At 41.4% G+C, this 17955-nt stretch overlaps 1 protein-coding gene across 2 annotated transcripts in view; it reads left to right on the top strand.

The window, feature by feature from the left end:
• The window catches only part of LOC117222655 (uncharacterized), a 437318-nt gene that overhangs the window by 114097 nt on the left and 305266 nt on the right, over positions 1 to 17955 (top strand). For both annotated transcript variants that reach the window (XM_033474470.2, XM_033474478.2), the window contains exon 2: positions 9398 to 9488. The gene's annotated coding sequence lies outside the window, so the exon portion shown is untranslated. The remainder of the gene's footprint in view (positions 1 to 9397; positions 9489 to 17955) is intronic.

Consider the following 17955-nt stretch of genomic DNA (forward strand, 5'->3'; position numbering starts at 1 on the left):
ATTTCCGGACAAAAGCCGTGCACCGAGACGCGTTGTAAATTCAAAGGATTCGGGGGTTTGGGGGATCCTCCCTAGAATGAAATGCACTCTTCTATTTCGGTGTGCAGAGAAATTATAGCGTCTGGGAGGCGAGGTAACTCGGCCATCGCGTTTCTGTCGCGAATCGTTACATCGAAAGAAATACAGAGTTGAACGGAGAGTAAAAGGAGGGTTCTGCGGGAGGGTGAGAAGAGGGAGAGTGGGTCCTCGAAAGACGTTCCGCAGCGAGAGAGCCTCCCCGGTCCTCCTTCCTCGGCGATTAAAGTCAATTTGGCCCGTTCCCGTGCCTCATTCTCGCGAATGCTCCTCGGCAAAACGGGCGCGCTGGCTGCTTGCTACCGAGTGGCTGCAACAAAAACGACCTCTCTCCGCGAGAAAGGATGCAGCTCCTATCCCGCTGGATATCTCTCCAGTCTTTCTTTCAGATCGAGGGTACCGAGGATGGAAATGTCGCAGCGCCGTTGTTAGGCTCCGCGAGCGGCAGGCTCCGGCTCTGGCCTTCGCCGGCCCCGAACATGAGTAATTACGTAAGACCGGTGGAATTCTACCCCTCGTTACCCGGACACATTTAGCCGTCGTTCTTTTTTTCGTCAGACAATGTCGCGCTCGCGAGGACTCGCTAGCGTACCAGCGACGAGATCCTTTCCTCTCGCGTTTCCTTGACATTCTTCCGCGACGTTTAGGGAAACTGGGTCATTTTTCGGATTCAGCCACGCCGGAACCCGATGACTTCGAACGAAAAAACTTCTTGTTACGTGTTCCGGCGTCTCTTGATATTCCGGGTGATTCTTTGCGGGCTGCCGGGCTCGACGGTGTTTATGGTAGAACGCGTTGACCGACTTATCGATAAAAATTGTATTTTTAGGATTTTGCCGCGTCGCAGGGTGGTAACGTGAAACGAAAAGACTCTTTGCTATACGTGTTTCGACGTGTTTCAGTATGCCGGTCGGAGGTTCCGGGGCTGCCGGATTTCATGTTGTTTATGATAAGAAGCAATCGCGAGCACTTGTCACATAACCAATGATGAGATTCCTTCGTCTTGCGTTTCTTTTGACATTTTTCTGCAACGTTCCGGGAAACTGGGTCGTTTTTAGGATTTTGTCGCGCCGGAACCTGATGACTTGGGACGAAACAACTTTTTGCTACGTATTCCGGCATCTTTTAGTGTACTGGGCGAATTTTTCGGGGTTGCTGTTGGGTTTTACGGTGTTCGCGGTGGAGGCGCTTGCGAGGACTCGCCTTGTAACTATGATGAGATCCTCCCCTCTTGTGTTTCCTTGACATTTTTCTGCGACATTTAGGTAAAGTGAGTAATTTTTAGGACTTCGTCACGTCGGAACCTGATGACTTGGAACGAAAAAACTGTTTGCTATGTATTCCGGCATCTTTTCATGTTCCGAGCAAATTTTGGGGGATTGCTCGGTTTCGCGACGCTTATAGTAGAAAGCATAGAACGATCTATTGATAAAAATACGGAAAATGATTGTTGGAGCGTGTGAGCTTTTGCGTGTACTCCAAATATGCTTTTTTATCATATTAATTATTAACCCTAGAAAGATAACCATATGACAACGTACGTAAAAGATAACCATACGCTTCAGAGGCGCATGCTTTTCTAAGGCGTCAATTTTATACTAACAATGGATATTTATTTAAGTTAATCTAGTCATTTTAAAGTAAGTAAAGGCATTATTGTAAAAATAAAATGCATTTATATTATATTTTTTTATATTTTAAGTAATTTTAAACTTAAATCACTAGACCTCTATGAAAAATTAACAAAAATCAACAGTCTTCGCAGGCGCCTCTGCGACGTAGGTTATCTTTCTCGGGTTAAGGAAAGAGTTTTGAAGATGATTTATATTTACGTAGCCGTATTCTTTCTGTACCTTATGAGTAAACTTCTGATTTTATGCATTTATGACGAAAATGAGTAGAAGAAACACAGAACTGTAGGATGATTCAAGGAATCTGGGAATGTCAATGATATTGATATTAATTAATATTTATTAATATTATTCTCAAGTTATCAAGATCGTTCGAGAAAGATGGAAACTTCTAACCGATTACTGCTTCTTACAATTGATTAGGTTGGAATCATAGTGGCATAAGTCATATTTTCCGCATTGTGAGAAACAAGAACTGTTATTGTTTACTGACCAAAAACAAGTGGAATAAATTATAAAGCTACTGTAAATTAACTTAATTCTAAATAATCTTAGCAATAAAATTTATTCCACTTGTTTCTTCAAGATTTTGGCACGTGTAGATCAAATAACAATTTTCGTAAATGTGACTCACGTCACTATGATTCTAACCTACTCGCCTGATGCAAGATAATTTCTATTTTTCATAAAGATCCGCAGTTCACTTATGAGTGGCGTCCAAGACGATTTTGCGGTTTCATAGTTTGCCGAAAGTATCGAAACAAATTCTCGATTTGCAACGGACTTTGCAGGATGATAATATTCTGAAAAAATCGTGCACAAAATATGTGCTCGATTTGTTTGTGCGAAAACTTTTTGCGTTTAGCCGGCAGATTTTATGGCTGTTGTATCACTTTACAAAACTGCAAATAATATAAAATATCAGAATGAAAAAGTTCCGACTATTAAGTTCTTTTTATTAAGTTTTTTTTTACTACTTTTAGTTTCCCGGAATTTCACGAGCAGTTACAAAAATGATTATTTTTAGTCTTTCGGACGGTAATGCATTAATACGGTTTACGGTTGTTGAGTGGCAAAGTAGCGTTGAAATTCTGGTCTCGCATCAGAAACAAGTTGGTTGCGGAAACAAGAAGAAGCCGTAAACGATGCGAAATATTCGGCTACAAGCATTCGGTTATTTGGTATTCTACTCGCCGGCGGGAGAGCCGCGAAGCAGCTTTTGTTTCGAAACTCTGCTGATTTACTGGCGGTGTTCACGGTTGCGCCTTCTCCCTGTCAAAAATTCATGATGTTTGCCGATGAATTCTTCACGAGGAACGACGCTTCTCCGCACAAATAGTCGAAAGGGAATGAAACTGCCGGCCAGGAGAATTCTGGGAAACTTTCGAAACTGCTGCTGTACCCTTCGACGATCCGATTGACTTCATATCTTTATGCGTTTGCAGCTTGAAAAAATCGCTAAAACAATCCAAGCATTGTTATTAGAAATTTTCATTTTTCCGGGGATCAATTTCAGTTTTTATAAACACTATAAAAATGTATTCGTGGACAATAGTTATCGAGCCTAGAGACGATCCAAGAAACGACAAAATAAAATTTCATATCTCAATGACCGAAACGAACGCGCGCGCACCGAAGTTAACCCGCAAATATCCCCCTTGCGGGGAAGATTTCTACCCCATTTGTGTGTGTGTGAAGACTGCAAATATCTGTGCAGGTTTTATATTCAGAAATAATTGTTTTAGGAAAAACCAACAACTGATATATCTTCGAAAAAACACGATAAAATATAATATAATACTTATTATATACCTAATAAACAAAATATATAATTAGGTATATATAATAAACATTATATTATATTTAAATAAACAAAATATATATAATTAGGTTTATATAATAAACATTATATTATATACCTAATTATATATTTTGTTTATTCAAATATAATATAATGTTTATTATATATACCTAATTATATATTTTGTTTATTTAAATACAATATAATATTTATTATATACCTAATCATATATTTTGTTTATTTAAATATAATATAATATTTATTATATACCTAAATATATATTTTGTTTATTCACCCGAATGACAAAATCGGAGCCACGAATACAAATATTACATGTGAAGTAGAAATCTACCCTGCGAAGGTCCTCGAGAGTAAAATAAAAATAATTTATAACGAACTACTAGTACTTTAATATTATTATAATTAAGGATTTTATGGATTTATGATAAAAATGAGCAGTCGCGATTTAAATGAATTACTTTCGAGCTACTGAAATCATTTAAAAGATAGACAATTTCCCAAGTGACTGCGGTTCTTGCAACAAATGCGTGCGATTTTAATGTTGCATAAAAACCCACGAGTCTGATTACGAGGCTAGTGGAAAATGTCTTACAAGGAAATGAAACTATCCAAGAAAGCGTTCACTCGTTACGCCGAATGCACAAATGTCCAGTTCCAATTACACCAAACCCGGTGTCCCATTTTCCCCGATAATTCCGCGACCCCTCCCTCCACTTATTTCCCAGTTGCTGCAAACAAAGCTCGATGGAATCTCCGAGATATTTCCGTCGGTCTCTGCTCGCGGGCTCGTAGCTACCGACAATGAGAGCGTTTTCTCGATGGTTAGGGGGATAGCGAGCTGAGTGAGACTCGGTGTTCTCGTAAGAAGCGTTCGTCATCGAGCGTCAATAGGGAGCGAATAGGGGAGTCACGAGTCAAGGAACAACTGTTACAGGGAAATGACGGCTCCCCTATCCGGGAGAAAGAGGAGTTTCATGCGTGAACGCACGAGGACGTCAGCGAGAGGCTAATCTTCCCGCTTCGACCCTCCGAGTGCACTGCAGAACGCGATTTCGCTTGCGTCTGCAAGAAATGCGGGTTCGATTGCTTGCACTATGATCCCTCGCCTGCCATATGGCTGTTTCATCGTTGTCCCGACAGAGGACAGTAATTTCTCCCAGAAATGTTCGGAGGTCGAAATTGAAACCGGCAGATCTGAGAATATTAGGCCGCGATTCTTCGAGCCTCGCGGTTCGTTTTTGTAGAAATTGGAGCTACCGGTGAAAAATGACAGCGGGCAACATGCCGGTGTACATTAATATGTATACATAATAATGCTAGAATAAAAATGTTGACTTAACTTTTTTATTTCTAATTTTTTGCCACGATTCGAAGGCAATTCGAAGGCCACATGCCTCGATTCGAATATACAGGGTGTCCCAAAAATGTCTCGCAATCCGGAAATGGCGGGTTCCTCGGATCATTTGAAGCAACTTCTTCCTTTACAAAAATTTTCTCCGAGGCACTGTTAATGAGTTATTAACGAAAAACAGTGACCAATGAGAGGCGAGCTCAGCTGGCGCGAGCCGGCCGAGCCAACAGCGCCAGCGGTAGAGCGGTCGAATCCCAGCTCAGCTGGCGCGAGGCGGCCGAGCCAACGGCGCCAGCGGTCGAGGCGGTCGAATCCTAGCTCAGCTGGCGCGAGGCGACCGAGCCAATGAGCGGAACTGGGATTCGTGCGCTGGTTGGCTGGGCCGCCTCGCGCCAACCGTACTCGATTCTTATTGATCACTGTTTTTCGTTAATAACTCGGTAATGGTGCCTTGGAGAAAATTTTTGTAAAGGAAGAAGTTGCTTCAAATGACCTGAGGAACCCGCCACTTTCGGATTGCGAGACATTTTTAAGACACCCCGTATTTTATATCTTCCCATTTGAATCTTCGGAATAAACACTGAAATTTGCAGTAGTGGTAAAGAAAATTTCGTCTGCATTTGTGCAAGGTTATTAATCAAACTTGCCAAACCGGTCACTATAACCAGTTTCATATATTCTATTTCAAAGTGGTTGATATTATAAAGACTTATTCGTACGAAACGATGGAATCAATATCTTAATGCAAGTATTTAATTTATTTTGAATATCTAAGGACTGCTGACATGTTTACTATGTCATGTGCCATGCTACTTGTCTCGCAATTTAATACTAAAGCTGAGGGACCTTTCGCCATGTTTACAATAATGTATATAGTAAATCCTTCCCAATTTTCCAGCAGCTTGTAAACAAAAGTGGACAATTAGGGAAGAAGAGATACGATTATTCGAGTTGTTGACAATCGGCTACTATAAAAACGAGCCGCGAGGCCCGAATAATCTCCTCTTCCCAAATTGTCCATTATCAAGCTGACGGACAATTGGAGAGAATTTACTGCATACATTATCCCTAAAAATGCAAAAGGTCTCTTAGCTTTAGTATCAAATTGTGAGACAAGTAGCTGGCAGTCAACATGTCAGCAGTCCTTAGATATTAAAAATAAATTTCAGTATAGCAAACCCTTTCATAAACCAACACATTTATCCCGAAACATAAAAATGGTAAATTAGTTACTGCTAGTTTCGGTATGAGGGAGTATTTAAAACCAGTGGTGTACAAATGCTTTATCAAATTATAGTGTCCCCGAGCAGCCATCAAGTCGTCCAGCAGACCGTGCGACACCCGTCCGGCAATTATTTAAGAAAGCAGCGGCCATGATCCTGCCGCGGACCGTTTCAGAGCCGACATGCTCAATTATACAGGTCCCCGCGACGATGCCATCCGCTCGGCCCCCTCGAAATTACCATTTAAAGTCCCGTGTACGAGCTTCCGGGGGGAGGAGGCAGCGGAGGGGCTAGGCAACGTCAGCGGAACATCCGCAGAGACAAAAGGGATTACGCGTGTTCCCCGTGCCGGCCGGCATGGATATGTACGCCTTTTCTATGCGAGGCCCGCCTCTTTCGTTCACGCACACCGGGGACAAGCCTTTATGCGCGTTTGCAGAACGTCGAGAGCCGACGGGATCGGGCTTAACGCGGTCCCCGATGAATCCGTTGCTCCTTCCTCGGGGGCCAGAATGCGCTGCCCGACAGAGGAACAAGGGATACGTTTCCATCGATTTTTTGACCGTGCCCGGGACTTTTTGAAAAATAGAAAACTGTCCGGCACAGGGAAATACGAGATTTCGGTGAAGCGTTCTGGAATTTTAATTTTTCACGCTGAATCTACGCTATTCTTATTCTGAAATTTTTGAAGTCGACGGGCCGATTCTGTGGGAAATGGGGTAATTTGTTTCGTTCGGTCAAAATCTGGAAATATCTAAATACAGTTCTGACATTTTTGCGAGACAAGACACTTCTATGGAAGTCAACTTAACTTCTTTGTACGAGAATATAGAGGTTATATAAAATCTGAATAGTCTTGTTAATTTTATGCGACGAAATATACGGATGGTTTTAGTGCTTGTTAGGTTTACGATTGTTGGGTTATCATCAGGTGCCATCCTGAAATCGCACTCTGTTTCTTGAGACTGCAAAATGATACACTTGGATCTTTCCAATAATATCATTAAATATATACTATTATAGATATTAAAGTATGTAGGTGAAGGTTACGAAATCTAGTAATTCCAAAGAAGTTGAAGAAACATCGTAGTTGCAATTGTCTTGCAATACGACGACGATAATCAGTATGTACAAAATTTTCATGGGATCATTAGAAGGTTAATTATGTTATTTATCCGAACTGATCAGAGGAACATGTGGTTTCGAAAAATAGAACAGTTTTTTAGAAACAGTACTAGATTAATCTTGACTGGATTGTACAGAGTGTCTCAAAATTATTGTATTTCCGGGAACTGAGAGGTTCATGAGGTCATTCGAAGTAACTTTTTCCTCAGCGAAAATGCGATCCGCTGCTTCGTTTGCGAGTTATTAACGAAAAACAGTGACCAATGAGAGGCGAGATCAGCTGGCGCGTGGCGGCCGAGCCAATGAACGGAACTGGGCTTCGCGCGCTCGTTGGCTACGCCGCCTCGCGCTACCCGAGCTCGCCTCTCATTGGTCGGCGTTTTTCGTTAATAACTCGTTAACGATGCCTCGAGGAACATTTTTATAAAGGAAAAAGTTACTTCAAATGGTCTCAGGAACCCCGCATTTCCCGGAAACACCATAATTTTGGGACACACTGTATAATAAATAGTTTTGTATATACAGTAAATTTTTCTTGATTGACGCTCAGATTGTACACAAAAATGGAGAATTTGGGAAGAGGAGATACGATTATTGACGACTGTCAACAACTATAAAAACGAGGCGCGAGGCTCGAATAATCGTATCTTCTCTTCCCAAATTGTCCACTTTTGTTAATAAACTGAAGGGCAATTGGGGAGAATTTGCTGTACTCGAGAAACAGAAAGCAAATATTGCAAAATGTAAGTGTTTTATGCGATTCCGTACAAAATCGCTGAACTTCCACAAGTGCTCCAGAAAATACTAATGCAATTCCAAGCAATAATAACACGATGGCGGCATAGTTATAATATTGTGTCAAACAAGTGACGCGCAGCTGCCCAAGACTCCAAGATTAGAGTGTCTCGAGGCCATATTAGTGCACTCGAGGAGTAATAATCATTACAACCCCTCCGCCAGCTGCGTCGGGTCACATCATTACCGATAAACTCTGCTCTCAACACGTTCGTTAATTAATCTCTTCTTGGCAATATATTTTACCATCGAATTTATTGCTCGGACATTGGTCATTAAATTGTTAATTGATACAGTAAAGTATAACAATTATACGTTTAAGCAGCAAACGGATCTGTGAATCGGCGAGTTCTTTTCTTGCAAATTATGACAAACCGATATAAAATTAATTGTAACGTTTAATCAACTCGGTCATTCTTTCGATTAAAAGCGAATTAAACTCGGTTGCTGTCATCTGCGAGGTTCGTAATTTCAATTAATAATTGTTGAGAGACGTAAGTAAAATGGAAAGGACCGATAAGGCGAGAAACAACGTACAGTTTCGGAGTCGCTTCGCTTCTTTTCTTTTCCTTTTGGTTACTAGAACGGGCAATTATCCGTCGCGGTTCACCTTTGTCTCTACTACAACCATTTTCTTTTTTCTATTCCGGACAGTTCTGGACTACCGTCCCGGTTATGTGTACTCGAGGATTAGAGAACATTTTGAAATAAATGATTACAAGACAAATCTATTTGTATATCTAAAAATAATAATTTTCAATTAAAAAATTAATAACTATTTTAATTAAGAAATATCTTTTGGAGAAAGTCCTGCAGTTTTCGAGAACATGATTACCAAAGGTCGTTCCTTCATCATGACGTGATAATTAGACTGCGGATTTTACGCATTTATAACAAAAATGATTAGCTAAGATATTAAAAATGAAGATATATAAGAAATTTAATAATATTGTTCACTTTCAATTTACCAAAATTAGTAGGAGAAACAATTTACTTTTATATTTACTTTCTGCATTTTTACAACCGTCTTCGACAATTGTCATCTTTCATAAAGGTCCGCGGTCTAGTAATAATTGAAGAATATATTCTTGGCTTCATTCGCGCGCGCGTTACTTTCTTCGGTTGTTTACAAAGTCCGCGGAGTTTCCATTATAGGTTTCCCAAGTATCCTCGGCGGTCTCTGCAACCGGAAATATTGAAGCGTTCGTTCGTGACCGATGGTACTTCGTTGGAAGTGGATAAATAGAACCTGTAAATTGCCGTGCTCGCATCGGAGCACATTGTACTTTGTTTCTCCGGTGTCCTTTCGTCACACCATCTTTCCATTTCCATTTGTCTCGTCGCTGGAGCTGAAAGAGCCCGTTCTTTGTTGCAGATGATTGGATGAGTGCGTCGAGTAGGAAACTTCCGTTGGAGAATTATTTGGATTTCCACGAGGATTTTCTGTTCCGGCGTCATCGATATCGGTGAGTAATTTTAATTTGACCGGATCCGTTTCACGGAAACGCGTTCGAGAGAATTTGAGACCGAGTTTTATACAAAACGTAGCGCGAAATGTTGGCTAAAAAAAAAAATGTTCAGAAAAAGCTTGCCTCTCGATACGCTCTTGGTCGTTCGGAAATTTAACAAATATTCACGGTCCACGGCAAAAAATTTGCTGTTGCTGCTTTTTAAATGGGTTTATTGGAAATATTTTTCGCTCGCATATTATTTTTGCGAGGCGGGACGTTTTATTATTCTTTTCCCTTCGGCTTGGAAAGCACGAGGAAATTTTATGAACCATTAGATTTTTCCCGATTCAAGGTATCTTATTAAGGGCTGCCGTATTTCATATTCTCGTTAGGTAGTCACTTTTATATGATGAGATCCTCGTTAAGACGAAAGAACACTCTTTCAGCAAATGGGGCGTAAAGTAGACTGGAGAGACTGTCTTAAATACACGCAGATTAACATCTGCGATCTTGTAACACCTTCATGCGGCACGTGTCAATTTCAAATGTTACGCGAAGAATTCTTCGTGTTGTTCGTTCATGTATTTTGCGTTAACAGACCCACCCTCCACCATCGTGCATATAAAACATGAAAAATGGCTGTTATTTATCGCCATATATTATTTACATTCGTCGTCGTGTGTAATAACTCTTCGTTTTTCACGGACCTTTATTCGAGGCTGTAAATTTCGCAATAAAGAGGGTGGGGCACTTAAACCGGAATACTTAATTATCTTGGCAATTTATGGTCGCACTAAAAAAAGCTTCTCGGCACAAAATCGCACTATTTTCGAGGGTGCGTTTAACGACAGAAAAAAGGTATTTTCCCGAGGTCCAACGACATCGTCCTACCGATCGATGCACATTATTTTCTAGCAAAAACGAAGAGACGTTTGTTTATTTTTTTAAACAGCGGTGTATCATTGGATCTTACTCGTACGTCAGTCCGAAAGTTCTTCGAACTTCCGGATCGCCTCCATAAACGGCCCTTATCCCGACAACGTGCTCGTAACAAGAGATCATCCTACTTTATCTTTCCGTAGAAGGGCAGGATCGCAACGAGCAATTATCGTGCGGAATTATGGTTCAAACGCGATCTAGATGGCTAACGTTATTCGAGTGTTTATCGCGGCCGGAGATTGAGCGGCTTCGTCGCGGCAAATATAAAAAGGATATATGGCGGGCCGAATAATTTGCATTTAAATTCGCCGTTTAAATTTCAAATGAACCGCGCGCGCAACAAATTGCTCGCGGAACTCGTGTGTCGCGACGATTATCAGCAATCGGGGTTGACGAGCTCCCTCTGTCTTTCTCTCTCTCGCTCTCCACTTTCTCTCTCTCTCTCTCGCTCTCCACTTTCTCTCTCTCTCTCGCTCTCCACTTTCTCTCTCTCTCTCTCTCTCTCTCTCTCTCGCTTTCCACTTTCCCTCTCTTTCTCCCTCTCTCTCTCGCTCTTCACTTTCCCCCTCCTTCTCTCCCTCTCTCTCTCCCGCTCTCACGCTCCATTTTACCTCTCTCTCTTTCTCGTTCTCCACTCTCCCTCTTCCTCTCTCTCTCTCTCCCTCATCTGATCTTGCCAGAGCAGGAGGGAAAGAAATACGCACCCCGGAATCAAATTACATCCCCCACGCGGCCAGAAGCGGCGTAATCTCGCGTGACTACCGGCTTCTCGCTGGAATTTTGCCGCGCGACAATATCTCCTTTCGAGGAAACTCTTCGCCGGTTTAATTTTTACCGCAATTACGCCGTCTGCGATGAATAAACTACGGACCCGCCTGCCCATATTACACGTATGAATTCATATTTTCCCTCCGTTAACCCCGTGGAAAACCGGAACACGCCGGCGAAGAACTTTGTTTCGCGGCTTGGGCGCGCATAAAAATTGCAATTCCAAGGAGAAGCAAATAGTGGGTCGTAATTGTAATTACAAGACTGCCGCCGGTCTTTGTGGCTCAGAATATTCCCCCGGCGAACAGTGATATGCGAGTCGGGATATAAAGTACAGAGTCTCTGATTCGTATTTTTATTTCTTGCGAGCTCGACTCGAGGACATCGCCCGACGCAGCGCGCAAAATTCTGGCTGGCTTTTCTAATCGTTGTACAAGTTTTCCCTTGTTTCTCGTTCTTGATCGTTTATTCTGTCCTCGGGCTGCAATTTTTCTTGCACGCAGCCACAGCGTACAACTCAAGTAGAAACATATTTTCAAGATTGCAGAGGTAAGATTGTGGAATATATGAAGAATTAATATTCTCTTTAGTTAGAGATTAAGGGAATTGTAAGATCTTCGAATAGAATCGAAATGTATGTGAAAGATTGCAGGAGCTGGCAAATTATTTTTCAATCCGTGTAAGATAGTGCAGTCATTTTTCCCGAAAATGCCACATTTCGGGTTGCTGTGAATTTCCTTGTGCTAGTCCTATGCCTTTGTAATTTATTGCTTCGTCGGTGCTAAGGGTCGACGAAGTCGGTCAAAGAGTGTGATTCGGCACGCGACGCGAATTCTCGGAAGACAACACAAAATAGCTGTTTGAGTATGAGTCAGGTAAGACTCAGGTCAGATTAGGTACTGTAAATTTCCCCCAATCATCGCTCAGCTTGTGGAGCATTAGAAAAACCGATTCTTAACCACATATGAAATATTAAAGGCAACGTCAAAGAAGGTATGCACATGTGTCGATCGAAAGCATCAGTGAAGTTATGCTATTCGGGCCTACGTTCGACCGATACTCGTAAGCGAGATGTTTTCATTCGACCGTCGCTCGTAGGCCAGATGCCACGATTCGACGGTCACGTACCTAGTACAATAAATCCTCTTCAATCGCCCCTCAACTTGTAAACAAAAAATTAACAACTTGAGAAGTGGGTATACGATTATGCGAGCTCACGGCTCGTTTTTATAGCTGCCGATTATCGACAACTACAAAAACAAGCCACGAGGCCCGAATAATCGTATACCCACTTCTCAAGTTGTTATTTTTTTGTTTACAAGTCAAGGGGCGATTGAAGAGGATTTATTGCACTAGGTACGTGACCGTCGAATCGCGACATCTGGCCTACGAGTCAAGCATCAGTCGAACGTAGGCCCGAATATAGCATAACTTCACTGATACTTTCGATCGACACATGTACATACTTTCTTTGACGTTGCCTTTAATATTTCATATGTGGTTAAGAATCGGTTTTTCTAATGCTTTTTTCGCAAATAAAATATGATGAATAAATATGATCTAAAGCATGTCGTGTTTGGTCTAATTTTAATTGGAAGAATCTGACCAATATATCAAAAAAATTTCCATGTATATGAAATTAGGAATATAAAAAGTTAAGTCATCGTTTTTATTCTAGCATTACTATGTACATATTCGTGTTAATATATATCGGCGTACTGACCGCTGCCTTTTTCGCCGACTGTGCCGAGTTTCCATAAAAACGCGTCGCGAAACCCGAAGAATCGTGTCTTAGCGCGACTTAGTATTCTCAGATCTGCGTGTTTCGATTCCGACTCCAAACGTTTCTGGGAGAAATTGCTGTAATTGAAGGGACTGAAGAACGAACACTGAATCTCTGACATAAATCGTAGGAATTGCAAAAGAATACTTGAATCTAAGACAAAAATTGTAGGAGCAATGATACAATATTTAAATGTAAAGTAAAACTTGTAGGAGCTACGAAACAATACTTAAATGTAAGACAAAAATTGTAGGAGCTATGAAACAATTCTTAAACCTGAGGCAAAAATTGTGACAGCTGTGAAACAATCTTTGAATCTGACATGAAAATAATGCGAACTATAAAAGAATCCCTCGATCTGGGACAGAAATCGTAAGAGTAATGAAACAATTCTCGAATCGAATTGAAGACAATAATTTTAGGATCTATGAACGCCATACACGCAAGTATAATGTTTCCCTAATTGACGCTCAGATTGTGCACAAAAATGAACAATTTGAGAAGAGGAGATACCATTGTTCGAGCCTTGCAACTCGTTTTTATGGTTACCAATTGTCAACAATTATAAAAACGAGCTGCAAGACTCGTATAATCGTATCTCCTCTTCCCAAATTGTCCACTTTCATGCACAGTCTGAGCGTCAATTAGAGAAACATTACTGTAACAAGTGCCGAAAACAATGAACAATTCTATCAACGAATTTCTAGGACTTGCGTGGAAAAGGTTTAAGAAGGAGAAGACAGGATCTGATAAAAACTCGCTCAGTCCATGAGAAGTGTCGGAAGGGGCAAAGAAAATTGAAAGATCAGGTGTCCGCGAACGTTTGATGGAAAACAAGCAGAGGACATCGTCGATCTCGGAGGATCTCTTAAACCCATCGAGCAAGTTACACGGTCCGTAATTCGTATACAATAGCCGGCCGAGCAATCTGTTGAGACTTCGTTTGCACGGAAGCAGAGAGATCGATCGAAATTTGATCCAGCCGTTGGATAATGTATTCGCGATGGTGCTTGGTAGTCGTGATCGCGCAAACGAACGAGGATCTGCCGCCTCGGACGAATCCGCCGTGCGAATTCAATCATAAAATCGTAAATGTTTGAACAGAGAAACGGAGAGACGGAGAGCGAGAGAGGGAGAGAGCGCCAGGGCGAGGGCGCACATAGAATTGATCCGACGTTGGATGAAACCCGATGCGACTCGATGCGACTCGATGCGACTCGATACTATGCGATGCGCTATCCGTGCAGCGTTATTGTCGCGAGGGCCATGCCCAGCCGCAGTCGCGGGCCATCGATCGAATAAATTATCTCGTTCTGTTTGCTCTGTCCCTTCGTCCTCGCCTCCTCGAAGCCCTCTCCTACGGGACGCGACAGACGAACCATTCCGAGCAATAAATTCCCGAGCTAATTACGCCTCCGCTCGGACATTGTTCTTCGCTGCTACCCGACGTCGATGCCCCGCGTCTACAAAACATCGTCTTAATTTATTATCCCGCCCGGTTTCCGACGACCCTTTCCGCGTTTCTCTTTTTCTTCCCGCGAACAAAAGCTGATTTCCAGTGGTTTACTTGAACAACAGCTTACTTTGCCGACGAACCTTTCGTTCGTTGCTCAATGGGCAGGAACGTTATTTACGTACATAGCCAATTAGAGAAAGTCCAGGCTGCAGGAAGCGTTAGATGGCGTGTGGAAGATAGAGCTGGTAACAATTTTACTCGGGTAGGATTTTACGGATTTTACGGATTTATGGCAAGCATGAATATGACAGAGACAAAATTAAAAAGATCTTGGAAGAACTTATGGATATTGTTACATTATTTTCAATTTATTACGATTGGTAAAGATGGAATGATATTTTCATCGAATTCATATGTTTTTCAATTATCTTAGATAATATTTAGCACATTTTTTCAACAGACTGGATTCGTTTCACTTGTTATGAAAACATGTTTTTGTCGAACATGTTTCCTATGTTCCGCAAACGAAAACATTTTCTACAGATGAAATGTTTTAATAAGTGCTTCAGAAATTTTCGTTTCTTCGAGCTTTTCTCGCGGTTCTGGTGGAGGAAATAGTGAATTTTGTGTTCTAGTTTTGAGAACGACACGAAATTGCCAATCAAACAATTCTATAGAATTTAAGAAACACATTGCAAGGCTTGCGAAACAAATTATAGACGTTGAGAAAAAAAAAATCGCGAAAGTTTGGAAAAACTGGACTTACGAAAAGGTATAGTGGTTTTTGGAATTCGATCGTATAGATTAGGAAAAAATTGTAGAACGTATAAAAACATGAAGACGCGTATGAAAAGATAAAACATCGCATGAAACAACTTGCAGGGCGAATAGAAAAGGAAAATGTTCGGAGCCAAGTAAAATTTGTAAGAACGAGTTGTGAAAGTTGAAAGAAAAAGAGTGCACGACCTCTGTACAATCATTATGTGTAATATAGCCTTAATATCTCGCTTATTAATTTTTAATTTACATGAAACGCGAACACGCACTGTGCTCCGATAAAGGTTATTCTTCCAGCAAAGAATTTATAACGAAGTAATTAGAAAATAAAAAACATGGTCATGAAAGCGTACTTTGCCCGGGGATTTGCATATTTTTGCCCGCGTTGTGCTTTCATTTTACCATGTATCTTCCTTTCACGGAGATTCTAAATCTTCCTTTTAAATAATCGCTACAGTACTTTGTCGTGAAAAAATTGCAGCGACGAGGGAAATATGGGAGTACGAACGTAACAATTTGTATTTCATTATACGATATTATATTAAATTATCGTACGAGATATAAAATATAAAAATATAAAAATAAAAATATATTTCTATAAATTTTTATATATTCATATATATTTTATATAAATATATAAAATATAAAATATATTATATAAAATATTATATGAAATTATACATCGTATTATAGAAAATTATCGTATTCATTCTCACGCGTTTTCCTCGTTGCTGCAGTTTCTAGCGAATTTGAATAACAATCCTAATGGAATTAAATAAAATGTTGAAAATTATTGTGAAATCTAGTCGCGACAATGGTCACGGGGCAGGAAGTTCCGCACCAGCTGTATAATAGACATTTGATATCGAGCCTGTACTTAACAGCCACGAATGCTCGGTTCACCTTCATTGATTCATGCTCGCACGGCGTCGGAACTTTTACGCACAGCGGTAAATTAGAGTGTCGTGGGAAATATCGCGCAGCTGTTAGTCACCCTGTTCCCCGTTAATCGTTCGTCCGCCGAAAGTTAAGTGGAACGTATTTTGCAGTTGGTAATTATTCGCCGTTGAACTTGCTCTTTGACAGGCCCGGAAGTAGAAACGCGTAATATGTATTTTCCGCTTGGTAGAAATTCGCAGCATTCGAAGAACAGTAACGCGAAATGAAAAATTCGAGCATTTTAGCCCGCCCGTCTCCGCCGATCCCAGGCAAAACCTAATTAACTCTCGGGAAATGATCTGCGAAATTGTTCGGCGAGACGAAACTGTTCGCTCGCTTTAAAATGAACATTCTATATTCAACTTGCTGCTTCTTATATTCTGTTACGTTGCTCCAGCAGAGATGTCGTCGTTCAGAAATTAAAGTAACCAACGTAATTACTAATCCATGCCGCTATCTTCGAAGAAGTCCGCACGACCTGGCATCGTTATTTTTCCAGACGAGCTAACGCATGGTCCTCGATTTCCTCTTACGCTGTATCGTGCCCGAAGGAGTCGGTCGTGCGTTAGAAGGAAAACAATGGGTCGAAATACGCGTCGTTTAATTATTTAATCAGGGCCCAATGGTCAAGTAGGTTACACGGGCCGATCGAAGTCCAATTGGAAGCTAGCGTCGGACCGGTAGTCGCCCTCCAATTGCAATTGCTGACGCGAACCAACGTACACAGTGCTCGGGCGAGTGCAAGAGGGAGAGAGAGGGAGCGAGGAAGAGGGCTGAAGGGAGACGGTGATAAAGAGGGTGAGAGGGAGACAGAGTCAGGAGCGAAGATCTCAAATTATGCGGGGGCGCAATTAACTGACTGTAAGCGGGTTGTCGATACGCGTTGCCGTTTACCATATGCTTCTCCCATCGAAATGCTCGTTTTACGCATTAAATTAATTATCCCGATTCGGTGAGGTATATACGCCTCAAAGGCGGCCGCCCGCGCGTCTATCGACTCGTCGACGTCTGTTCGTTCTCTCTGATCAATTCCGCGAAAACCACGCCCGAAATTCCTGCCGCGGAGTCGCAGGACCCAATGAAATCGTCTCGCACACTGGGTGTCCCATCCATTTCGCGTGCACGCTTTCTCCAAACGTGTTATAATAGCGACTGAGGCGAGACTAAGGGTTTATGTCGTTTATGTCGGTGCTACGATGGACGTTGCAAAATACATTCTATTGTTTCAAACAGGGAAGCGCTTACGTTCGAGCGAGATGCTACGCTTATTAGACGAACAGGGAATTTAACAAGTTCTCTACCTGCGTTAATAGCCTTCGTAGACATATTTATTTTATTCAATGCGAACGCTTTAAATATTATGCCGTGCGTTTTGCAATTTAAACAATGGCTCGAACTAAATTAATTTAATTATCTTCACGTGGAATACGAAATCGTGGTCGTCACACGCGTGCGTGATGCTGGCAGCGAATGTTTTAATAAGCAAATGAAACTGTTGTTTGTACTTCATTGTAACGGGGAGAAGACCAGCGGGAAAAGGTAATTTTGAACAGCGTTCTGTATTCTAAAATACCGTGTAATGGAACAGTTCGCAATTACTTCGTGAAAAAGTTGCAGCAAAAGTAATTGCGAGAGATAAAAGTACAGCGGAAGATGAACGCGTGAAATATCCCTGTTTCTGGTTTTTGTTCTCGCGCAAAATAAGATGAAAATTAGAATAATTTGATTAGGCGTTGATCGAGAGATGCTGGACGTTGGAAGTTTAATATCTGTTCGAAATGAATGAATTACGAAAGTTAATATTCTGTACGAATAAAGTT

The sequence above is a fragment of the Megalopta genalis genome, chromosome 1 (assembly GCF_051020955.1).
Source record: "Megalopta genalis isolate 19385.01 chromosome 1, iyMegGena1_principal, whole genome shotgun sequence".
NCBI classification, from domain to species: domain Eukaryota; kingdom Metazoa; phylum Arthropoda; class Insecta; order Hymenoptera; family Halictidae; genus Megalopta; species Megalopta genalis.